The sequence below is a fragment of the Microtus oregoni genome, unplaced genomic scaffold, assembly GCF_018167655.1.
Source record: "Microtus oregoni isolate MIOR12 unplaced genomic scaffold, Mior012 000013F_ref0000133, whole genome shotgun sequence".
Lineage (NCBI taxonomy): Eukaryota > Metazoa > Chordata > Mammalia > Rodentia > Cricetidae > Microtus > Microtus oregoni.
The window spans coordinates 26695983-26722689 of NW_024543072.1; the positions used below are offsets into that span (position 1 = coordinate 26695983).

General features: G+C 42.6%; 1 protein-coding gene across 3 annotated transcripts in view; it reads left to right on the top strand.

Annotated features, from left to right (window-relative positions):
* Fhit (fragile histidine triad diadenosine triphosphatase) overlaps positions 1 to 26707 on the top strand; it is a 1425825-nt gene that overhangs the window by 259609 nt on the left and 1139509 nt on the right. The gene's annotated exons all lie outside the window — the stretch shown is intronic.

Here is a 26707-nt window from a genome sequence, read left to right on the forward strand (position 1 = left end):
AAGGTTGAACCTACCATTCTCTTGCCACTGCCTGACCTCCCTTCTGGTTGTTTTTTACTATTTTATTCTTTGAGGACCCTGCTACCCAGGTCCAAATAAATTCACACAGAGTCTTATATTATTATTATTATTATTATTATTATTATTGCTTCTGGGCTTTTCCTTTCCTACTTCTATAAATTTTGCTTTCAGTCTTACTCCGTGGCTTGCTGTGTGGCTGGGTGGCTGGGTGGCTGTGTGGCTGTGTGGCTGGGTGGCTGGGTGGCTGGGTGGCTGGGTGGCTGGGTGGCTGGGTGGCTGGGTGGCTGGGTGGCTGGGTGGCTGGGTGGCTGGGTGGCTGGGTGGCTGGGTGGCTGGGTGGCTGGCTTGCTGGGTGGCTGGGTGGCTGGGTGGCTGGGTGGCTGGGTGGCTGTGTGGCTGGGTGGCTGGGTGGCTGGCCCCTATCATCTTCCTCTCCTTATTCTTGCTCCTTCTTCTTCCCAGATTCTCTGCCTCTTTTTTTCTCTCTGCCTGCCAACCCCACATATCCTTTCTCATCTTTGCTATTGGCTATTGAGTTGTTTGTTAGACCAATCAGGCAAAGTGTTTTAGACAAGCAAAGTAACACAACTTCACAGAGTTAAACAAATGCAACATAAAAGAATGCAACACATCTTTGCATCATTAAAACAAATGTCACACATTTTAAAATAATACTCCACAGCACACTTCCATGCGTAGACCTCACTGGAGCCCTTCAGAGACGTGTTCCAGGCAGTGCTGGGCCTTTGCAGATGCCTTTCCTTCTGCTCTTCTTCCTGCAGAGGTGACTTTCTTGTCATGCAACTCTCAGCTCAGGTGTTTCTACAGAGCCCTTATTTGAGTGCCCCTTAGGAAGGACCCATCTCTCTACTGCTTTGCCCTGCTTCATTTCCTTCCGGGCACACACTACCCTCAAAATCATTTTGTTCATTTAGAGCCATCCTAGCCAAGTGTCATGGTCTTAGAGTCTAGGAAAGTGCCTGACTGTTAGTACTCCACAAGTATTGGCAGGATAAAAAGAACAGGTGGATGCATGTTTTAGAAACTGCTGTGACCCTTTAAAAACATGTCTTTATATGTTTTGAACAGGGGTTCTCATCCTGTGTCTCACAACCACTTTGGGGGTTGCATATCAGATATCCCGAGTATCAGATATCTTCATCACAGTTCACAACAGTAGCAAAATTACTGTTTTGAAGTATCAATAAAATAATTGTATGTTTGGGGGTCACCACAGCATGAGTTACTGTTAAAGGGTGGCAGCATTAGGGAGGTTGAAACGCACTGTTTCAGAAAGAAAAGAAAATGTTATTTTAAGAATGCTGCCTTCCATGATGGCAAGAGGAGGTTGCAGTCTGTACACAGTGGAGTACAAGAGGGAAGGAAGCTGGGCATATTATTAATTTTATGAAGGGAAGATGCTTGCAATTTCAGGAATTGACTTCTGGCAATGAAGCAATTTCCCTCATGTCAGAACTAATCATATGATCCTAGAAAGTGGTTTTTTTCTTGTTGTCATTATGTGTCAGTCTTTGTAAGATACCAGAGTAGGGAAACCGTTTCATGCCCAACCCCAGAGCATAGCATGAGACACAAATAATAAAAAGCAATGTGCATTTTTATACTGAAGTCTCAAAATCATAAATGCCACCAGAACAGCAGATCTAAATGCTCTTTAATCCGTGTCACCCATTCGACCAGCATGCCTAGAATCCATGACAAGCCTCTCTTTTCCTCTGGGCATGGGGTTAGCACATGTGCCTTTAGTAGCAATGTCTCCCTATCTTGTATGTTGACGGCCTTTGCCATCTTGAAGGCTGGAGGCCAGTGTCTGCACTTTCTCACTCCCCAGTCTTTCATTTGTTTAGACATTTGCTCAGAAGTTTCTAAATTTAGATGTCTTTATTTCGTGGATGCAGATTAAAATTCCTGGGCCTCAAGCAACCATTGTCAAAGAGACTCATAGCACATTGCTCCTAGAATATTGCATGCCAAGCACCCCAGAGTAGGCACAAGAGTTATGGATGTGAAGGGCAGGGTTCATGTGTCTTGTGCTCTGTGAAGGAAAGACAAGCCATGTGAGAAATGTAACTGGGCAGTTCAGCCTCAGAGTCTTGAAGAATTGGGCTCCTCTGCACGTCTAGGCAGAATTTCTTAATTCCCCACATCAAATTGCATCCCTTGCCTCTGACTCCAGCCTGTGCATTCATCTCTTCCTCCCACCTCAGGCTTTTATTGATGCTTCCAGCTACAGGCGGTGCACAAATGCAAGTTCCTGTTTACCATCTCTGAGTAATGATGCTAATTCCAGTGCCCAGGGATAACACATCGCTTATTAAACACTATTGCAATAACCATTAGGTGGTAATTCACAGGGAAGCAAAAATGAATAAAAAGTACCCCTCTCCACCAAACAGCCAGAATTTAGAAAAAGCAGAACATCCCATTCTTGGCTAATAGTGGAAAGAGGTTAGGCCTTATTGATCACCTGCAATGTGTTCGTCCAAGAGTTGATGATCTCCCTAAACTTCAGATGATAGTCTGTACATTGGGAGTAATCATATCTGTCACTGTCGCGGAAACAATGTGCTAAGTTTGTTTAAAGTTAGGGCAAGAGCTCTTGAAAGAACATCTCTGTCATTAGCCTGAGTCCTGCTGTCCCTGTACTTTGAAGTGAAGCCAGGAAAGAGACCTTAACACACAGACACCTCACCATGCCATCTGTAGCTACATCACTCTTAAAATGATTTGTTTGTTTTTATTTTATGTACACGAGTGTTTTTCCTGCATGTACCTTGGGGCACCACATGCATTCCGGGTCATTGAGGAAGCCAGAAGAACGTGCAAAGTCCACTGGAACTGGAGTTACAGGTGACTGTGGGTCTCTGTGTGGTTCTGGGAACCAAATCTGTGTCCTTTGCAAGAGCAGCCAGCGCTCTAGCCTTCTTAACTGCAGAGCTACCTCTCCAGCCTGAGTGCTCCGCTCTCGCCTGCCTCTCACAATCGTCCTGCCTTGGCAGCCCTGCCTTCATCCTGCTGCTCTCCTTCCAAATGCCCCCATTCTACTCTTATGCTTGGTTTTAAAGGTGCCTCTCCCTTCCTCCTTCTCTCTTCCCCTCTCCCCCACCCAGGGATATGAGCGTGGGTGCACACAGACACACATCAGCACCGTAGCACGTGTATGGAGGTCAGAAGACAACTGGCCAGAGTTAGTTCTCCCATTCCACCGTGGGGCTTACAGGGATTTAACTTACATCTTCAGGTGTGGTGGCAAGAACCTTGACCTGCTGCGGCATCTCCCCACTCCAACCTTAATGTTCTGTGTGTTCCATTGCTCTCTCTATCCTGCCCTCACTAATGTGTTTTTCTGATTCCTTCTGTGGTATACTTTCTAGTTTCTTGCCCTGAACACACACACACACACACACACACACACACACACACGTACACACACCTAGATTCCATATATGAGAAAAAACATTATGTTCTGAATCCCGCCTGTTTTGTTTCACATACTGATTTCTAGTTCCATCTATTTTCCTAAAAATGCTATGCCACCTTTAAAAATTAAAGAATAATTCTAGGTATGAATGTACCATAAGGAAATAGAAATACACCCTCAATAAATTCATGTCAATAAGTCTTAAGTTTTAAATAAAAAGTTTAAATTACTAGGAAACCAAATCTGACCAAATTAACACAGTAAAGACTCTACATTTATATTGGGAATAGATTATATCCTTCATCACTGAAATATTGGAAACATTGCCCTAAGAGGTTTAGACAAGAAAATAACTTGCCATCACATGTTTTATTCATATTTCCCTTAAATTCTGGCCAAAGTAATGAAGGGGTAGAAATAATCAAATTTCAAAATAAGCATAATAGATATAAAAGATAATAAAAATCTGGCTTAGTGCTTTCCTCCGACACTGCCAGGAGAACCAGCGTCCAAGGACCTTTGCATAAACACCTACAGCACACTCTACTCAGACAGCTAATGGTCTTCAGTTCTTTTAAGATTAATATTGTTACAAGAATTGTTGGTATTATTGAAATCACAATAATACCCGAAACCGAACACTTGAGGTTCTTGAGGTTCCCTTCTATCAGCTCCACAAAGAACAGCCTTCTTTCTAGATTGGCAGGGGCTTAAGAAACAACACACATGTATTTTGTTTTTATTCAATTCTTTAGTTTCTAAATATTTCAGGTCATGATTTCCCAAATTGGTCCCATGACCTGCCGTTGGGTAATCTTTAGTTTGAGCCATGCTAATATAATGGATAGGAGTAGTGGTATATCCATGTCTGTATCAATCAGTTCTTTGCACAATCCCATGCACTTAGTAGATACACATTAATGCCTCCATATCAGATCCAGCTCCACATGGTCTTGCTAACTATTGGGTGACATCTACTAGATTCCGGTCATCTGGGTGGGTATGTTCAGTGGTCTGGTACAGGGAGCAGATGAAGTTCTGAGTGTGTATATACTATTGACGTTAGCACGCCCATGTCAAAGGCCCCAATGCCACAGACCCATGGGAATGGCAAAGCCTTTCCTGATCAGGCTCAGAGATATGACAAAGCCTTCTCCTTGTCCTGAACTGCAACTTCCTTCTGCTTTAACAGCCTGAGGCTGCTCCACTATAGGGACCTCCCACTAAGATCTTCTAAAGATACCATGAGAACTGCATATTGTAAACCAGTCTCCTCAACTCAAATGTGTGCAATAAATGCAGTTTCTGGACCAATGCTGATACATCTCCATCAGCCCATGAGACCCATCTGATCCCATCTTCTCCGTATGTCTATCTGTCTGTCGTTTCTTCATTCCTTATTACCCCAGTCAGGTCAATCCCAAAGTCAAAAAGGGCTCAGTAGGTTTAGAGGAATCCCTAATGTATCTTTATAGTGAATATAGATCTTATGGCAAAAATCAGCACACTGACTTTGAACCACACCATAGTGGGTGTTTTTCCTTCAGATCAGAAATGTCTCTACTGGAGGCTTTGCTTTATGAAGTAGGTATGTGTTTCCATTTGTTTGTTTGTTTTATTTGTTCCAGTCAGGTTTCTCTGTGTAGCCCTGACTGTCCTGGAACTCATTCTGTAGACCCGCCTGCCTCTGCCTCTGCTGGGATTAAAGGCGTGTGCCACTACCGCCCAGCAGTGTGTGCTGTTTTAACACGGGTTAGCTGCAAACCAATATAGGGCTCAGTGAGCACTGCTCTGCTAACGTGTACACCAAATCCAGTTACTAGAAAGAGTGTCCTTTGCATTCTGTGTACATGTGTCTGTGTGTGGATATGTATGTCTGTGTGTGTGTGTTTCTGTGTGCATGTGTCTGTGTGTGCGAGTTTGTGTGTGTGTCTGTGTGTATATGTATGTCTGTGTGCATGTTTCTACGTGTGTGTGCCTATGTGCACGCACACGTGTGTGTGTGTGTCTGTGTGCATGTGTGTGTATGCACACGTGCACAGTGTTAGAGAATGTGCAGTATCCAGAGACTCATGGGAACTGACATCTAAAGCACGGAACTGGGTTTGATGGCGAAGGTGAGGAAAGACTTCCTTCCTGAAGCTTTTTCCATTACCAGAAATCATTTCCATTAGTTCGATGCTGCTGCATTTTTGTCTTTATCATTACAGAATTGATTTTTTTTCTAAGACTTTTTTTTTTTTGTTTTTCTGGCTGCCTTTGTTTGCTTCCCTGTTGCTTCTTTTTTCTAGGGTTTCATTTCTATTTTCCAGAGTATGATTCAGAAATAAAGTGACAAAAACACTTTTCAAAACTTATTTATTTAAGAAATGTATTAAATTTGTTTATCTTTCTGAATTAGCAAAATTGTGTGGCTCTGAGTTGTCTTGGTTGCAGTGTGTGTAGATGCTCTTTTGCATATGAGACTTTGACATAAACCCAGGCATGAAGTTTTTTTCTTGTCCTTCAGGTCCCCCCCTCCCCCCCTGCTTTAAAGCATGAGGCTCTCTCAGTTTCAGTTTTCCGTTTCTGGAACAGAAGTTAATTATCTTCCTTTAGTGAATCTTGCAAATTTACAGAGATACGTTGAGTTAATCTATCGGAAGGATTTTTTACTGCCAGAGTTTTTATTTTTTATTGCCCTGGACATGTATCAAATCTTACTGAATATGTTGCCTCTATGGATTGAGAAAAGCTTAGAGATGGTACTTTGGTTCAGCCCGACAAAATACTATTAGAGATTTGAAGATATTTGACATGAATACAGGTTTCAGGAGTGGTGAGCCTGTGTGTCTCATACTTGCCATTCTAGAACAATCCATTCAGACACTTTCTCATTTTCTTATCTGTCTTTGCTGCACTCAGGTTAGCCTCATCCCTGATTTGTGCTTGGCTGGTTTGTGCTGTTCCCATGGTTACAGAACCAAGTCGTGGACAGTCCTGACACTATTGTTGTGACTAGGTAAAGGCTCTCTGTCAGCTCACCCCCTCAGCCCTAGCCTTGCCTTATGCCACAGAGCAGCGGGCAGCTCAGCATCTATGTGTGTACAATCCAGTGCTTGTGTCAGTGGATAGAGAATGGACTTCCCTCTCTTCTCCAGAACATGCTGTCCAAAAATGCTGTCACTCATATGACCTTTCTCAGAAGAGAAGTCGAGGGGGCCTGGCAATCAACTGGGCTTGAAAACATTGGGCAGCTAGTGAGGAAATGGATCCAGTATCCGCTCTTCCTCCACACCTGTCTCGTTCCTTTTTTTTTCTTGACTTCCCTGAATAGCACATTTTAGAAGCTACAATACTGGTTCCTCTGCTTTCTGTGGAATCTGGGCTAAACCACCATTTGAGCACACAAGCCCTAGAAAGGAAAAAAATCATCTGGATCAAAGCAACAAGAGTCTTCCCTATTTGACATGTTAAGCATCTCCTTGGAGGCAAGGGAGTCAATGAAGATACACCTGTGTGTATGGCTGTGACGACTCATTTTATGTCAACGCGACACAAGATAGAGTCATCTGAGGTGGGGGGGACCCTAACTGAGAGAAGGCTTCTATAAGATCAGTCTGTAGGCAAGCCTGTAGGGCATTTTCTTAATTCGTGATGGATATGGAGGGTGCCAATCCTGGGCTGGTGCTCCTGGGTGCCATAAAGAGAAAACAGTCTTAGCAATCTGTGAGGAGCAAGTCAGCAAGCGACCCTCCTCCTTGGCCTCCGCATCTGCTCCCTTTCCAAGGCTCTGCTGCTTCCCACCCTGACTTCCTTTCATGATGAACTGTGATATGGAAGGGTAAGAAAAGACAGTCTTTTCTCCCCAAGTTGCTTTTGGTCATGGTGTCTGCTCACAGCAATAGGAACCCGTTGTTCAGATGGTAAAAGGCTTGTCTGGCAAGCCCACTACCCACACGGAACTCTGCCAAGGAGATGGAGGAGAAGCCCTGGGTTCCCTAGCCTATGTATGCCTGTGGTGTGTACACACACACACATGCACACATGCACACACACACGAGAAGTTGTTGTTCTTTTTTACTTTTCTGTTGATGTGACCATCAAACACAACTTAGGAAAGAAATGGTTTTATTTGACTTATACTTCTGGGTCACGGTCCATCATTGAGGGAAGTCTGAGCAGGAACTCAAGCAGAAATCCAAGAGGAATATTACTTACTGGCTTGATCCCTGGCTCTTGCTTAGCTGGCATTCAGAGCCCAGTACCTTTTGCTTGAGAACCGTACTGCACATGGTCAGTCATCAATGAAATCGGTCTCGCATTGGCATGACCACAGGCCAGTCTGACCAAGGCAGTTCTTCAATTAAGTTCCTTCTTCCCAGGTTACTCTGCATTGTTCCAGGCTTAGAATAAAAGCTATTTAGCATAGTAGGTGACCACGCACAGAGCTGGACATGAGAAACGGACATAATCGGCAATGAGAACATGTTACTGGTCCTGAGAGTAATGGGGAAGTTTGAGGAAATGGCAGTGGGCTTGGTTGCAGTGATGGCTTTGCCGAGTGCTTCCTGTGGAACAGCACTGTTCTTTGCTCTTTATAAGTTGTACCTTGGTTCCTTCCTTTGACAGATCATTAAGAAACGTCATTTTGGGACTCAGTGGTTCAAAGCACTGACTTCTCTTACAGAGGATCTGGGTTCACGTCACAGAACCTTCACGTGACTCGCAACTGATGGCCTCTTCTGACCTCCAGAGGCCCCAGCCATTCATGTGGTGCACTTACATACATGGAAATAAAACACTCATACATACTAAATAAAAATAAATAAATCCTTAAAAAAAAAGAAAGACATGTAGTTTTGCATGGGAAGAAATTGAAGTCCAGAGAAGTCACAGCTCACATGACCAGCAAAGGGCCTGACATTCTGACTCATTCTTCTCATGGATAGTAATTGACGTGAGAGTCACCTCTTCTATAGTGCTGCTGGGTGGCCTCTAGAGAGGAGACATTGAGTCAGGTTCCAGAAGATCCTGAATGCCAGCACAAAGAGACTTTATTCCGAAAATGCTAAGAAGTCACTAATGCTACAGGATTTGAAATTCATGAAGATATGTATGGTTCATTTAATGGTTTTACAGGGTTTCTCTTGGTGATGTGTTTAGAGTGGATTGCAAGGGCACAAGTAAAGTGGGACCATCCGGATGCTCTGCCCATAGGTGCTGATGACAGCTAGCACTTTCTAGCTAGGATGTCAACGGCATTGGCAAAAGGAAGGCTTGAGGCTACGTGGTGGTTAAAATGTGGGTAACACATGATCATAGATTAGATGTGGTGAAAAAAGGAAGGGGCCAACAAAAGATGTTTCCTCACGTGTCAGCAAATTTTTATCAGGCCTAAATCACAGAGAGAAAGAGTGCCAAGGGAGGACAGCCTGTGTTTCTGTACGTAACACCCCAGTGGGAATTCAGTGCTAGGAGCATTAAGGAAGCTGAGGGCACTGGGACTTGCAGAACATCTGCAAGTTACTAGCTTCATTCAGAGGGGAGAGAAAGCACGCATGCATGTGTGCATGTGGATGTGCACACGTGCATGCCCGCATACGCATAAGCCTGTAAATTAAACAGCTGTAGTGTCTGAGGCTGGAGAATCCTGGGTTCCAGAAGAGGCTAAGCTATATAGTGGAACGAAGGAGAGACGTGTCTAGTCCATCAGACTGTCTCCATCTGCCTCTCCTCGGATGGCTATCAGAGACAACCGGCACGTGTTTCTCTGGATGCATTGTCCAGGAGTTCTGAGCAGGCAGAGTGGCGACTTTCATCTTCCCTGATAAGCTCCCGCAGTAAGGAGGTGGGCGGGCTCCGCGCTTGATCAGCTAAATTGGATGGAAAGTGGCTCAAATCAGATTCTAGGTGATTGCTCCTACCTCTCGACTCGCTGCACTTACTTTCTATTCCGCTCATTTGGCAAATGATTATGGCCTGTCTTGTGACATTTCTTACATTGTTACTTCATCGCTCACCTTTTTGCATTTGTCTCTCTCTCTTTTGTTTCTCCCGCCTTATTGGTTAGTCCTGGGGGGGGGGGGGACGAGCAGAGATGATGCTTTCTTGCTTTTTGTATCTTCCTCACTCCTGATCCGGGGAAAGGAGCCATGCTTGTGTTGATTGGCAGTTGCTGCTTGAGAAGGGATATTTTATAAAGAATATTGTTAAATGAATCCTACTTTAGAAACTGAAAATGGGAGTAAAGATCCCGCTCGGTGTGTTTTATATAAAAACATGTACCATCAGAGTAAATGAATTTGAGATAACTTGTTCTGGTCAATATCACAAAATCATGGCAATGCTTAGTTTTTGCAACCGGGAAACTTTCTCTCTAAATAGGATAGAAAGCCAGATCATGACATTTCTAATAGCTACAAATCGGGCAGTATCATGTGTCCCAATCTAGAAAGAGCCAACAGTAACCCACCTGCTTGCTTCTATCTGAGATGGAATGAGCCCACAGGAAGCAAGTCCCCCTCTCCTTTCATCTCAGAAAGAGGAAACTAGGGAGCTACGGGTCCTGTAACAGAAGTTCATATCAGGGGCAAGAACTTGAGCCATCAGTGGTTCCTGTCATGAGTAGGTGCCACTGTGGCTGGTAGGCCCTTCCTGCTACAATGGAACTTCCAGAACATTGGTGTCTCATCAATGAGAGTCATCATCATGAATGACCTGGCTGCCGTGGGCCCTGCATTCAGAGCTGATCTGCAGCATGTCATGGATCTTCACTCTCAGCCGGTTTTGAGGCAAGGCCAAGGTCATTGCCAGCTGTCCAGTGGCTCCTAGAGGAGGATGACCAGTGGATCCACTGTATTGTAGAATATCAGAACAAGGGTCAAGCAAATGCGTGCATTCTGGCATGTGTTTCATAGGAATCTCATTTACTTAGCTGCTATTGCAGATGCCAGCACAATCAGTCCCAGGAAGCGGGTAAAATAATCTTCCTGGTGGCCGTTCTGAAGAGTGACAGAGCAGAGCCCATCTCTTACGGAACAAGACAAGATTGCTACCAACACAGCTATTTAGAGCAGGAGTGGGAAGTCTGGGGTTCTTTCTAAACTATGAAGAAAGCTACTAACTCTCCTATATTCTTAGTGTAAATATTATACTGATAAAGCAGACCCTGCAATAAAACTGTAAGGTATACAATAACAATGCTGCTATCATTCTCAACAAAAATCAACAGCAATTCTTAATTATTGTCTAATATCACATGAAAAGAAATAATACACATTATTTTTTAATTAATTAATTTATTTTACATCCTGGCCACAGTTTCCCCTTCCTCCTCTCCTCCCAGTCCCTCCCCATAACTCCCTCTCTATCCCCACCCCCCAATCCACTTCTCCTTTTCTGTTCAGGAAGGGATAGGTCTCCCATTGGTATCATATCGAGTTGCAGTAAGACCATCACCTACCCATGTATTAAGGCTGGGCAAGGTGATCCAATGAGAGCAGCAGGATTTGTAAATCCAGCAAAAGAGTAAGAGACAATCCCTGCTTCCACTGTTAGTACTACCATAAAAAACCAAGCTACACAACTGTAACACATATGTAGAGTGCCTAGGTCAGTCCAACACAGGCTCCTTGGTTGTTGGCTCCTTGGTTGTGAGCTTCTATGAGCCCAGGTTAGTTGATTCTATGAATTTTCTTGTAATGTCCTTGATCCGTCCACCTCATGTAATCCTTCTTCCCTCAGTTCAATGGGATTCCCAGAGCTCTGCCTAATGTTTGGCTGTGGGTCTCTGCATCTGTTTCTATCAGTTGCTGGATGAAGCCTCTGGGGTAACAGTTGGACTAGGCACCAATCTATGAGTATAGCAGAGTATTATTAGGCATCATTACATTGACATTTTCCCCCTCCAGGTGTGTTTGTTTCTATCTTAGGTCTCTGTGTCATCCAGCCTGTGGGTCCTGGTGCTCAGGAGTGGGATTACTCTCATGGCATGGGTTTTAGGCTAGACCATTCATTCATTGTTCACTCCCTCAATCTCTAGGCCACCGTTAGTCCAGCACATCCCATAGGCAGGACAGACTGTAGGTCAAAGGTTATGTGGCTGGTTGGTGTCCCAGTCTCTCCACTTAAAGTCTTGGCTGCTCATATGAGTTGGCAAAGCTATATAACCACAATTGCTAGGAGCCTCAGCTTGGGTCATTCCTGTAGATTCCTGGGAGATGCTCTTGTGTCCGGATTCTACCTGACCCTTTCCAGAATTCTTGTTCATACTCTCCCCCTCCACCTACCCCCAATCTTACTGCTCACATTCCCATACCCACCCACCTTCAGTCCACTCATGAATTCTCCTCTATTTCCCCTTCCTAAGGAGATTTGGGTAACCCCCCTGCCACGAATCCTTCTGGAGCTGTGGAATGTAGCATGGTTATCCTTTACTTTATGGCTAATATTCACTTATAAAATAGTACATATAGTGTTTGTCTTCCTGAGTTTAGTTTATCTCACTCGGGATGATCTTTTCTAGTTTCATCAGTTTGCCTGCAAATTTTCTGATGTCTTTGTTTTTAGTAACCAACTAACACTCAATTTTGTATATGTACCACATTTTCTTTTGCGTTCCTTGGTAAAGGAACATCTAGGCTGTTTCTAGGTTCTGGCTATTACAAATAAACCTGCTTTGCATTTTCCTAATGGCTAAAGATGATGAGCCTTTCCTTAAGTGTCTTTCAGGTATTTTAGATTCCTCTGTTGAGAGTTCTCTGTTTAGGTCTGTATTCCATATTTTTATTGGATTATTTTTCTTTTGATGACCAGTTTATTTTTTTTTTGATCTGAATTTTTTTTATTTTCTGAAATGAAACCATTGTACATTGTACAAACAATATCTACTGATGGAATAAATAAGAGAAAAATCATACTGCTGTACAACACACCAAAAAAAAAAAAACTGTAACAGAGGGGAAAAAAAGGTAACAGTAAAAAAAAGGTCTTTATATCTCTAACCAGGTCCTCGGCGATAACTAACGTTCTTGGCATGTTTTGGAGATCAGCCCTCTGTCTGATGTGGGGTTGGTGAAGATCTTTTCCCATTCTGTAGGCTATCATTTTGCCTTGTAGACCATGTCCTTTGCTTTACAGAAACTTTTCAGTTTTAGGAGGTCCCATTTATTAATTGTTTCTCTCAGTGTCTGTGTTGCTGGGGTTATATTTAAGAAGTAGTGGTCTCCTGTGCCAATGTGTTCAAGTGTACTTCCCACTTTCTCTTCTATAAGGTTCAGAATGGTTGGTTTTATGTTGAGGTCTTTGATCCATTTGGACTTGAGTTTTGTTATGGTGGTAGATATTGGTCTATTTTAATTCTTCTACATGTTGATATCCAGTACCATTTATTGAATATGCTTTCTTTTTTCCATTTTATATTTTTTGCTCCTTTGTCAAAAATCAGGTGTTTATAGGTGTATGCATTGATATCTGGGTCTTCGATTTGATTCCATTGGTCCTCCTGTCTGTTTTTATGCCAATACCAGGCTGTTTTCATTACTGTAGCTCTGTAGTAGAGTCTGAAGTCAGGGATTGTGATGCCTCCAGAATTTCCTTTATTGTACAGCCTAGTGTGGCTCTTGAGGAGAGATCAAACCCCTGCCAAGAATAGACAAAGGTAAAAGAATTAGTGGGAGGCAGGTCCAAGAGGGTTTTGAGAGAAGGCTGTAGCCTTTACAGGTGACATATGTATAAGGACCCTTTCTGCTCTTACACAAAAGGTAGAGAGTTGAAACCCTAGAGAGCAATAGCCAGTCAAGCAATGAGATGGCAAGCCAGGATGATGCTGTTTGAGGTGGAAGTGTGTAATGGGAACGTAGATATAATCTTTACACACCACTGACGGGACTTAAGAACAGAGTCAGTGTCAGCTAAGACAGATGCAAATGAGCTCCCTGAGCAACGTAACCTATGGCTATTGAAGATATTAATAGAAAGTAATCTTAATTGTATATGAATGTTATTTATTGTCAATGATTAAGTGGAAGTGTTTTTGAAGAAGAAACAAAGCAGAAATATTAAAAAGAAATAAAGCTGCTATGTACACAGTTGAACAAGCGTCCTTGTAGTGTGAGTATATTCACAAGAGTGCTATCGCTGGGTCTGGTGATAAATTGATTTCTGAGTTTTCTGAGAAACCACCACATTGATTTCCAAAATAGCTGCTCAAGTTTGCACTCCTACCACCAATGGAGGAGTGTTCCCCTTGCTCCACATCCTCTCCAGCAGGAGCTGCCACTTTTGTGATTTTGATCTTAGTTTTTCTGACAGGTGTAAGATAGAATAGCAGAGTCATTTTGATTTGTGTTCTCCTGATGGCTAAGGATGTTGCATTACAGTATCTGTGAAGGGTCAAGGTGTAGTCCACAAGAGGTTCACAATTTGACTGCAGCACTGCCAGGGGGAATTGGAAGAGGAAGTGTGCATTTCATAGTTCTCTTCTCTCTCTATCCTCTTTATTTTACTCAAGTCGGTAGCTCTGCCTCTTTCCTCTTTTTAATAACTCTGTGTCTTATGTGTTTGTCTCTATCCACTGAAGTGGGAAGAATTGCAAGAGTTAAATTAGTACTTTTCTTGTTCATTTCTCAGAATTACATTCTGCATTCCCCGAGAGGAAGCTGGATTCCCAAGCAGATGTGTGCAGAGGGGAACCTGTGCATCACGTTCTGAGCAAGCAACATCATGTCTAGTGTCAGATTAGAGAAGACAGATTAGAAGGAGCAACTTCAGAACTAGACTTTTGTGACTGGAAATACTAGCAGCCAGGTAGAGCAGGCCAATCCAGAGCTAGTTACCACTACACAGAGCATGAAACATTAAAATAAAACAAAACAGAAAACCCAAGTTCTTTCTGCACTCTGTCACTCCTAAATGCTTGATCAAAGAGTAGTTTTTAGAGTTTGGAAATATTGAAAATGGTAGAGATGCTTAGTCTACTATATATAGAGGGCTATATAACCCAACGCTCTATAGATCTAAGAAAAAGCCAGAATCGTACTACTAAGAAAAATAAGGTTTATTCAGACATGTAACTCCCCACCTCCTTCCTTATTTCCTGTGGGTAGAATTGGCCTATTTTAGGCTGTTTATCCATTTGAGCCAGGGATTAACCCACTGTTTTGTTTTTGGGGACTCTTTTGTTTCTTGTAACAGCCCGGAGAGTAAGAATAAATCCTTTCCAAAGGGAGAAGGGGAACCTGGAAGAAGCTCAAAAGGTTTGCAAAGACCTTTGACTGCATGTTAGATCACCGGCTGGGACTCTAGCCTGGATCTGCCTGCCTCCAGAGCCACCACATTGTTTATGATGCCCTGTCTTGCCTGGACTGAGATGCCCTCCAGAAGGAGGTGGCACAGTGGGAGTAAACACTTTGAATACCATTGGGAGACAGATGTGAGTTCAAGGTCAGCCTGTTCTACATAGCAATTTCTAGACCAGCCAGGGTTACATAGTGAGACCTTGCCAAAAAAATTAAATAGAGGCTGAAGAGATTGCCCAGTGTTTAAGAGCTCGTACTGCTCTTACAGATGAGCTGATTTGGTGCCCAGCACCCCTGCCAGGTGTTTCACAGTTGCCTGTGTCTCTAGGTCTAGGAAATCTAACATCTCTGACTTATGAGGACACCATATTATTAATTAATAAACCCATATATTTCAGAAAGAGAGAGGGTAGCAGGTAAGATCTTATAAAGAAAAAGAACCAGGCTAGGTGATGTCCCAAGCCCAAAGAGTTCAGTGGTGTCTTGGAAGAGATCCTGGCTTGGGTCTTCCTAAGCAGGGAAACCTAATGTCTGCGCTGACACTGGAGCAAGTTCCAAGGTTGTGTAGAACCTAAGACCCCATTCCACAATCCGAAAAGGCCCTGCAGCTAGACCCCTGGGCGATTTGTCGCTACCCTAGTTTCAGGAACATTGCACTCATGACCTCGAAGCTGGTTTTCCCTACTTCCTTGACTCTGCTCTTTTTAGGAGTGGTTTCAAATAAGGCAGAACTGGATCAATGTCCAGACACTGATGTCTCTATACGAAGGCTTCTCAAGGATGACCAAGCAGAAGTCTGTTGAATTCCTGTCTTAAGTCTGACAACAATCACCCTGGGTGGAATCTGGAATGGCTTGTTTTAACTAAAATGTTGAGCCAATACTGCAACAACCTCTGCTCCTCAACAACACAAATTTACCCCTAGCTCTGAGTACTGGGTTTGACGTCATTCACTCCCGCTTTGAGCAACGGTGGGAATGGGTTTACACCACTTTGTCGTTCATTTCTACCCCTGTGTGTGATTATGAATGATTGGTGAAGCAGAAAGAAGACAAAAAAAATTTATAAGCTGGGCCCACTCTGTGGTGTCAACAATAATTTAATGAACATGACGCAGGAACCAACAGGAAACCCTTACCCCATCCTCAGGCTGTCACACAGATGGGGGCATGTCCCATTTCTTCCCTGCAGGGTCACTTTCAAACACGCCTCATGTAAATTCTCAGGGGGGGTTAACAAAGGAAACCCTTTCAACAGACATGCAGGTCACTTCTTAAGATGGAAAGAAATGGCTTTCAGAGCCCTGGAAGTTTTAGTTAATTGCAGCTCTAACTGGGAGACATTCACATTCTCTGTGCTGGCCTCCAGGGTTAGGGAAATAACTGGGGTGGAGAGACACGGTGCTATTTCGGCTTAGGAAAATGTATGGGCTCAGGTGACATTATATACACAGGCACAGGACAACTTCTTTGTGTCACGGTTCTCATTTATCAGGTCATTGTCTTCCGCTAGGGGTCATTAAGAAAATGTTGTCTTCGCAGGACCAGTAATGGAGCAGGTACTGATGCCCTAAAATGAACTGGAACAGCTAAGGGAGCATCCTCTCAGCTGCACTGGAACATTCCTGTAGTGTCCCATTTTCCTCACTTCCACAGAGACCCAGGGTTAAAAATAGATATAAATAAAAAGTATTGTTTTGGCTTCCAGGTGGTCAGCATACACCAGGTCAGGTACGTCCTGAATACATTCTGAATGAAGCAGCCCAATTCAAATGCTGCCTGGAGATACTTAGGCAAGTTAACGAGCAGATTAAGTTTTCAACTGTGTAGATAGGGTGATTTTCATTTTATTTAAGAAAGTTTGAACTGGAAATTAGAGTTAGTAATGATTTGAATACTCATACTTCTCTCAGCTAGCCTAGCTGAGTGTGTACAGTCAGGCAAGGTCGTGCTCCTTGCATCAAGTTGGAAGTAACCGGGGGCAGGGGGGAGTTGCGAGAGCAACCTACAGCTGTTCAAGCAGCATTGATTCATAGCAAGATGATGGAGAATAGAATGGCCCTGGTTCATTTGCCAGACATCAGAGTTCACTGCTACTGTGGGTCGCTCACAATGCTCATCTCTGCACGTTCACTTGGCAGGTAGGTAGAACGATCGCTTTTACAAAGGGCAACATGGAAAGCATTGAAACTCGCCGTCTCAGAGAATTCGGGTGTGACCAAAACATGCTATCATCGGATGTGACTGGAACACTAATATTCTACTCCCACCTCAAATCATGAGCATGTCACTTTTCTTTTAACTTCTCCGTTACCTGGAGTTTGAATGTGCTCATATTTCTCTCTCTGAAACCACTGTATTTCCCTTGACACTCATTTCTCACAGAGACTGTGACGAGCAGTGGGTGAGGGAATAAGGCCACACTTCAAAGTTCAGAATGTGTCAGCAGAGCCCAGGTTTAGGAAAGGTGATATTTCATACATTGTTCTAAAATTAATAACTCTGACAGATGCCTGCCTCATAGTATTTTGTTATCATGGCTCACCTTAACACCAATGTTTGACATCGGGTGCCTCTCCAGAGAGGAAGAAAATCGTTTGGAAATTAGGTGCATAAAGGTTATTAAGCTAATATTTAAAATTCTAGTCCTGCACATTTTCTTTCACTCCTAATTACATGCCGTGGGTAGAAATGTATGATCCCAAGTCTGTGCACATGCTTAAGTCAGAGTCCATCTGGAAGACGAAAGATGCTGATCAGCCCTTGCATCCTTTGTATCCTTCCTCCTGGGACTGTTCCTTATAGCTACTATCAACAGCCATTGCATTAGCCAAAGCAGAAGAGTGACTTTCCCTTCCTCTCGCCCCTCCTCCTTCTTTCCCTTCTTCTCTCTTTTACTTTCTTCATTTCATGTGCATGTGTGTGTGTACCTATATGTGTTTCCATGTTAGCACACATGTGGAGGTCAGTGAACAGCCTTAGGTAACATACCTTATTTCCCGCCCTGTCTGAGACATGCTGTTTTATTGACAGATGTGATACCACTGACCCATCTGTAAGCGTCTAGGATTCTCTGGCAAGCACTTGGCAATGAGAGCAGACTCTTAGAAAAATATCTATTTGTGCGTGTGTATGATGTATGTGTAGAGGCACAGCTACGGCATACATGTACAGGTCAGAGGACAGCTTTGTGCAGCCGGTTGTTTCCTTTCACACTTATAACTCCGGCCACCAGGCTTTCTCAGCGATGCCTCATTGAGCCATTTGTCTGGCCCAAGACAGACTTTTAAAAAATCATAAAATGTTAAACATTTTCCCCGTCCCCTTGAGTCTTTTGATGACTTACCTCATTCTTCACATAACTAAGCATCTTCAAGGAGCAGGTTAGTAACATTTGATGACTTCAGGAGTCATACCTCGAGCATGAATTACGCCAGCAATTCTCAGCCTGTGGTTTGTTACCTAAGACCATCAGGAAACCAATGTTTGCATGACGAATTATAATGGTAGCAAACTTACAGTTATGAAGAAGCAATGAAAATAACTTTATGGTTGGGGTCACCATGACGTGAGGAACTGTATTAAATGGTCACAGTATTAGGAAGGCTGAGAACCACTGATGTAAATGAAGGTGGGAACTAAAATATCACTAATACTCTGTAATACATCTTATTATGTTCTTAAACCTACTAATACCACTACGTTGTTTGAATGAGCAACTGAAGTTTTATTCGTAAACCTGAGTGTGCATAGGTCTGTTGCTACAGACTTCCTTGAGATAGTAACGACGCTTGTTTTTACGAATAGTCATGACTATTACCATCTATCTGAAATTCGGTTGCTACACAGTGGTTTTAGCAATGAGGTGTGTGTGTTTACTCATGCCACAGGAATATTGTCTTCACTCTCCTTGGGCCTTTGTCCAGTGATCACCACACGACAACTTCCATTCTGTTGTGTGATCAGCTAGAAAATTTCTTCCCAGTAATCTTCATAAGATGCGACCACGAGTTTCATAAGAATACCTGGAATCACTTGCTCGTGGCTGAACCAAAGACTGAAGCCAATGGGATGGAACATTAATTCTCTATGCCCGGTCACATTCCCTCTATCTGATTTCCTAAGGTGCAGTAGGAGCAAGATCCCAAAGAACACCAGGGAAGGGTATAAAAAGTAAAGGCTGGAGCTATGTCTCAGTGTATAAAGTGTTTTCTGCCCAAGTGTGAGCACTGGAGTTTGAGTTCCCAGCACCCACATAGTGCCCGGTGGGTGTGCAGGGGAGGCAGAGAAGGGATCCCTCTGGCTGTCTGGGCTAGCTGAGTCAGCGAGCTCTGTGCTAAATTGAGAGAACTTGTCTCAATGTAAGGGAAGAAATCAATGAAGAGTGGCACCAATACCAACATCTGGCTTCCACATGCACATAGCACGTTTGTATCATCCCCACCCACACATGCCCATTCACATTTGAACATGTATACAGACATGCACAGTCACATGCAAGCACACACCCAAAGAGGTGAAGGTTTTATTTTGTTTCTGTGTGTCTGTCTATGTCTATGTCTGTGAGTGAGCATGTGTGTCACAGTGTGCATTTAGAAGTCAGAGGACAACTTTACATGAGTTCAGGGATTGAACTCAGGTCACCAGGCCTTCTCCTACTAAACCATCTCTCTGCCTCCTGTTTGCTGTCTTGAGACATGTTCTCATTTTGTAACCCCAGGCTGACTGGTTCTTCACCCCCAGCCTCCCAGGTTCTGACATTACACCATGTCCATCTGACAGTGCTAAAGCTTTGTGCTGGGTTCAAGGTAAAGCAAATCAGAGGTGGTTACAGAAGTTTGGTGTCTGCTACTCAAAAGTCTGATTCTTTAAGGAAGCCAGTTCTCTGTCTCACCATGTGAGTTATCCGTCTAACAGATCTGTGGTAAGCTAGGTGCAAACATTCCCTTAATTGTGTCGGGCATCTGAATTGTGCTCGTGGCTTTGCAGTGTCTGTAATATTTCATTAAATGATTTTCATCACTCTGGGCAATAAACAGGTGATGTGACTTCGCAGAGTGCAGGTGCTATTTTTAATCCTTAGTGCTCCCTGGAGAGCTTCCAAATAATAATAGCATCTTTAAAAGCCTCAGATTCCCCAAGGAGCAATAAAATTGTGCTGAGTATTGTCCATGATAAATAAGACATCTCTTTACTCTTCCCTTCCATATTTTTTTTTTAACCAGAGAAAGCTGCAGCTTTGCTGACATCATTCGAGGTTGATTGCTGAGTGAAAGTCAATACTTCCTTGCTTTGCATTGCTACATGTTTCTATGCAATCCCACTGAAATGATGAGATTAGGTCTGATTCTTGATACTATTAAAAATCAAGGGCAATTAAAACGTGAGTACACCAGACAAGGGGTGGTGTAACTTAAAACGAAACTTTCTGAAAGGGAGATATCCTCTCTCGTACCGGTCCGTGGCGTTCTGGGTAACCAGAAGAACCGGCTCTTGCAGAATCCTATCGGCACAGGAGCCAAAGAGAGCTGCAGTCAGCATGAACGGTAGTTTCCACCTGGGGCCAGGTTGCACAGTCCCAGGAGGAGGCAAGAGATGTAAAGCTCCATAAGGCAAATGCGACAGGAAGATTAAGCAGAGATGATGGAGGTGACTTATCACTTCAGAGGGCATGTTTTCTGAGGTCGTGGGAACCTTAGAAACGTCGAGGGTTTTAACGGAGACTGGAGTGGAGCCGTCTCTTAGGATTAGGCAGGCTCGTGGTATACTAGCCTCAGCTGGGTCATTGTGACCTTCCTGTACTTTCTCTGCCTACAGAGCAAAAATCATATCACCTTCGAAAGAAGAAAACATTTCGGGCATGTGCTGTTTCCATAAACAATGAATTTGTCATAGTAGGCATTCAACGGAAGAGGGACAGCGGACTAAAATCCGTGGTAGAGAGTCAAAGGCATTAGACACCAAGGTGATTCAGATGTTGGCATCAAATGACTCAAGCTCTCACATGTACCATTAGTTTGCTTAAGAAGCAGAATTTCATCAGAGAGCTAGCCTATCAATCCAATCAAATGGATGTCTTAAAACTATAGTAAATGAAAATTTAAAAAATTAGTAGATAGTTGGCCACAGGTTTGGCATATTGAAACAGAGGACGAGCATTGTGGAAGGGGTGTCAGTAAAAGGTATCTGGGTGTAAAGCACAGAACTGAATAGGAAGCAAAGATAAAGATGGCTCCATAATGGACACAGGAGGTAGCCCCAAGGTCCAAACTGGTGATTGTAGGCCCAGCAGGGATTAAATGTAGTGAAATAAGGTAAAATGAAAGTAGAATTACACTGAAGGGTAGCAATAATAATGCATCGTAGAGTACGGTACACAAAGTTAAACTGTTCTCAGACTCTTACTCAGAGAGGGTCAATCTTTCCATCATTGTAGATTCTAATAAGTCAAGAGAATGCCTTTATTCCTGAGGTACCCACTTAAAAACTATGTAATTAACAAGCTGATAGGGAAAATAAAGTGGTAAAATATATTAGGTTAATAGAAGATAAAAGAGTTATTAAGAAACAAAGAATCAAGAAAAAAAATCAAGCTGTTGACTAGAATACCAATGTAACAGTAATTACATTAGTGAGAGAGGAATTTAATATTTCAATTTAAAACCAAAGATTGCCATAGTAGATTATAAAAGCAAGACTGATGATATGATGGGAACATTACATCACATCGAGATTAATTAATAGTATATAAAATACCATGCAAACACCAACAAAGGGAGGCAGATATGGCTACCTATAACCAGACAAATTTGATGGCTTCAAAATATTGGAAAGAAATTGATTACAGTGAAAGGAGAAATATGTCTTCATTCTTAGGATCTTATAATTCTGCCTTCAATAACTTCTAACATGAAGGAAAATGTCAGTTGACATGGAAAAGATTAAAATGCTATATTTAGCAATTAATCTAACTATTTTGTGGAATACCAACCACATCTATTAAGTGAAAAGTATACATACATAAATATGTATTGCATAGACCATTTGCATGGATAAATTTTAAAGAATATGTAATTAGCAAGCTGATAGGAAAAATAAAGTGATAAAACGTATTTGATTAATAGAAGATAAAAGAGTTATTAAGAAACAAAGAACCAAGAAAAAAAATCAAGCTGTTGACTAGAATACCAATGTAACAGTAATTACATTAATGTGAGAGGAATTTAATATTTCAATTTAAAAAGATTGCCATAGTAGATTATAAAAACAGGACTAATGATATGATGTAAATATTAAATCTTTTTCTGATAAATTTTGAAGCTTTAAACTATAGTCTATGTCTTTTCATTTAGTTATATACTACCTAATTTTTGAGAATTTTATACATATATACTATGTATTTGGTCATGCTCAACTCTCTTTTTCCTTCTCCTTCAAGTTCTTCCAGACTCCCTGTATGCCTTCCAACATTACACTCCTCCTTTTTCTTTGTGACCCACTAAGTCCAGTAAGAGCTGTCTGGATGGCAATGAACATAGCAGGCCTTCCACTGGAGCACAGGCGACCTATTAGATTGTGGTTGGAATCTTGGAAATAACTGGCGTCCCTTCCTCCAATAGCAGTCAATGCCAGTGCTTTTCAGCTAGGACTGGGACCCTGTGGGATTCTCCCCATCCATGCTGGAATGTTGACCAGCTTAATCTTGTGCAAGTCTTTTCTAGGCAGCCACAGCAGTTGCGAGTTTGTGAACCTGGCTCTTTCATATCCAAGAAGACACAATTTTACAGCAATCTTCCCCGACTTGCTGCTGTTACAGTCCTTCTGTCCCCTCTTCTCAGTGGTCCATGAGCCTTAGGGAGAGGTTCCGATATAGTTGTTGCATCTGTGGCCTGAGCATTCCACTAACTCTTATGGCAGAGTCTATGTTCCGATCACAACAATACTGAAGTGAAAATATCTAAAAAGTGATCAGAGAATCCGCCTAAGAGGTGCTATGTCCCCCGTGCGCTGGGGAAAGGCATTCAATCAGAGTTAGCAATGTTGATGACAGTTGACAGTGGAGTATATTAGACCTTGTGGATGGAAGGTGAAACAGGATTTACAGAGAAACGCATGGCCTGAAATGTTTAAAAGAAGGGCTGTAAATCAGTGTGCGTGGAGACTCAAAAAAGAAGCAACAGGGCAAATTCAAATGAAGTAAAGAAAACAAAGAGAAGCACAAGAGTCATTGCACTAGGAAGTAATAAAACGTAGCAGTCATTTCACTGAAAAGACTAATAAAGCTAGCCAACCACCAAAGAACAATTAAGAAACAAGCTCGGAATAAAAACACAGTATCAGAAACAAAAACAAACAAACAAACAAAAAACACTGAAAAGACATTACCACAATTTTATCCTAATAAACTTGAAATTTTTAATAAAATAGTTTTAGTTCTAAATGCAGTTAAATTAGCATAATATATTCTAGACAATCTGAATTATTCTGTGTAAAAAAAGACTACAGCTTGTAGATCCACTCACAAAGCAGACACTAGTTAAATTTAATGGCAAGCTCTTCCACCTGGGAAGAAGTGATGCCAATCATATAGAGACATACATTATTACCCAGGATCAACTTGACCTCCAAAGACAAAAAAGAGTATTTTAAAAAAGGAAATCCACTGTCTACTTTTTCTCATGAGGATCGGTGGAAAAATTCTAGATAAAGCATTAATAAATGAATCAGATTGGGTTATCTATTTTATTCCAGCAATGCAAGTGAACTCTGTGGAAATCTGTTAATACAGTTGACCATATTGCCAGATGAAAAGTGAAAAACCACAGGAGCATTAGCTGATGAAGAAAAATGATACTATTTAGCATTCACTCGGGATCAGATCTCATTGTGAAATGAGGGGCGCGTTGACTCTCCTTCAATAGACAAACGGTGTCTACAGAAAGGCAGAGCAAATCTCACATTCGGGATGGAGATATGAGCAGCTCTTCGGCCGAGGCTGTGAGTAGTTATATGAATTACATACACTCTCATTTAGCCTTGTAGGATGTTACGGGAGGTCCTCCCACTCCTCCAGCCTATCGCTGCTGAGATACCAGCCCATTGGGGCGTGGTCTCTCTCCCTTTAAAAAAGCGGCCACTTCCCTCTCCTCTCTCTCTTCACTTCCTGCTCCGCTGGCGACTAGACTCCCTTCCTGGTTGCGCAGAGGGCTGACGGTGGTCTGTAAGTTTTTTCCCCTTTAAATAAATACCACCCTATTAATCATAATTCCAAACTGGTGTGGCATTGTTTATGACTTACGCCTTCAGTAGGAGAAGTCCTAGCCAGTGGGATAGAATCTTGTAATGTACACAAATCTGTATGGGGGAACTGCCTGATTGGACTATCCAGGATGTGACACTCATGCTGTCTTTATTTGATCACGTCTAAAAGCTGGCAAGGATACCTGCCGTCAGTTTGTCCTGCTGCTCTGAAATCATGTTGAGTCAGATTGGGGTGTGACCACGTTGCATTGAAAATTGCTTGTTTACAAACAAGGCATTCACTAGAGCTCTTATGGATCAGAAACTCTTCCCAGTCTAGAACCACGCTCCCGCAAGCACGAGACCTGAGCTTGAATCCTCAGAACCCTTGTAAATCTGCCACAGCGATGTGTGCTTGTAATCCCTGTGCTATAGAGAAATGGGAGGGAGACTAGAGAATCCCCGAGAGATCATAGACTGTGTAGCCTGGCGTATGTCTGGTGAACAACCAAGGGACCTTGTCTCAGATGAGGTGGAGAGTCAGGACCAAGCCCTGAGATTGCCCGTGGACTTCCATGTATGCCTTGTCATGCATACGACTACTCTCAGCACAGGAACAGACACACACATTTGCACACCACAATGCACCCCCATCTCTATTGCAATAATTGCAATTTCGCTATAATGGTTAAAGCATCAATAGTGATATTATATGGTTAATTTTTGTTGAATTGGCAATATTCAGATAAAGCTGAGCCCTTTTGCAGTACTGGTGGCTTGGTATGTGAACGTATACAGTCACAGGCAAAATGAAAGTCTGATGTAAAGAACTCAGCTGCCATGGGTCTTGTCCTTCACGAGCCTGGCATACCAGGTACAGATTTTATTGATCTTATTTTTGATAGCTCAATTTTTTGTTCTATTTTTGTTATAAATCAACCCTTGTTTCTAAGTTCCAAACAATAACTAAATATCAAGCTAGCAATACATGCCTACACTTTCACTACAGAGCCATTCATTGGATACCAATACTGGGATTTTGGTCTCAATCTTTTGATTTACACATTTATATGCACTTTTCTATATTTATTGAAAAATTATTTTCATGTAATCTTCTAGAATTTAAACATCTTGAACCAGGGTTGATAAAAATTTCCTATAAAATCTTTACATCATCCTTCAGAATACCAAACTCTTATGTATGTTTAAAGCCTGTTATTTAAAAAAAACATGGTACTTTTTGAAAGAATGTAGGGTATCACTTAAGGTGAGTCTGCTAGATTATAGAACAGGAAAGACCCTTGGCTGACTGGGTAGTACAAGTCAGAGACTTACTCAAGAAAGTCACCTTAGGTTTTGTGTTTAAAGTGTCTGTTAGGGTTCCCTGCCCTGTGGTAAGTCCTAGGTCCTCCCCCCTCCGTCCATATCTAGGAAGGTGAACATCCAAACTGGCTAGGCTCCCACAAAGCCAGCACATTAAGTAGGATCAAAACCCCGTGCCATTGTCCTTGGCTTCTCATCAGCCCTCATTGTTCGCCATGTTCAGAGAGTCCAGTTTTATCCCATGCTTTTTCAGTCACAGTCCAGCTGGCCTTGGTGAGCTCCCAATAGATCAGCTCCACTGTCTCAGTGGGTGGGTGCACCCCTCGTGGTGGCGACTTCTTTGCTCATGTTCTCCCTCCTTCTGCTCCTCATTGGGACCTTACCACAGGTCAGGGAACCCTGACTGCTCTTTGGACTGGAGAGGGAGGGGGAGAGGAGTGGGAGGAGGGGGAGAAGGGTGGGAGGAGGGGGAGGGAAATGGGAGGCTGAGAGGAGGTGGAAACTTGTTTTTTTTTCTCCTTTTCTCAATAATAAATAAATAAATTAATTAATTAATTAAAAAAAAGAAAATAAAATAAAGTGTCTGTTAGGGCCTGTCTTAGTTACTGTTCTATTGCCAAGACTAAACACCAGGGCAACTTATAAAAACTAAAAGCATCTAATCATTTAATCAGGGATTCTAGTTTCAGAGGGTGAAGTCCCTGAGTTTCCTAGCAGCGGCAGACAGGCATGGCATTAGAGAAGTAGCTGAGAGCTTCTTATCTGATTCAGAAACTGGATAGGGAGGGAGGGAGAAAGGGAGGGAGGGAGAGAGGGAGGAATGGATGGAGGGATTGAGGGGGAAATCAAGATCCAAATTTGTGGACCTACAGGGGCCGTTCTCATCCAGACCACCACAGTACCCTTACCCAGTCTGTTGCCATGGTCTGAATTTCTTTCTGACTTGAGTTTCAGCCTGCCTGTTCTCATCACAAGCATAATGCAAGTCTAATGCTGTGTGGTTAGACCGTGATAATTGCTACCCTTGTTCCATTGTTGGCTAAATTACAATGGTTGCAGTAGCTTTTTGACTGGTCCCCTTGATTCCACTTTTGACCCTGTCCAAAATATTGTCTGTGGTGTAACTTGAGGGAGTTTTCCGGAATATGAACTTGGTATTCTCATTGTGTTGTAAACCATTTATTTCTGCCACTGGAAACCATAATGGAGCCTTGTCTTCCTGGATTCTTCTTGGCTCTTGTTTCCCTGGCTTCCTCATCCTGGCTACTTGTCTTTTTCCTGAAACTTGGTTTTCCCATAGAAGAGAGAACACTGCATATTTTATATCCATTGATCTATAGGACTATATGCTTTTCTAATTAATCCCTCCTTCAGATTTCCACCCAAATGATTTATACTCTCTA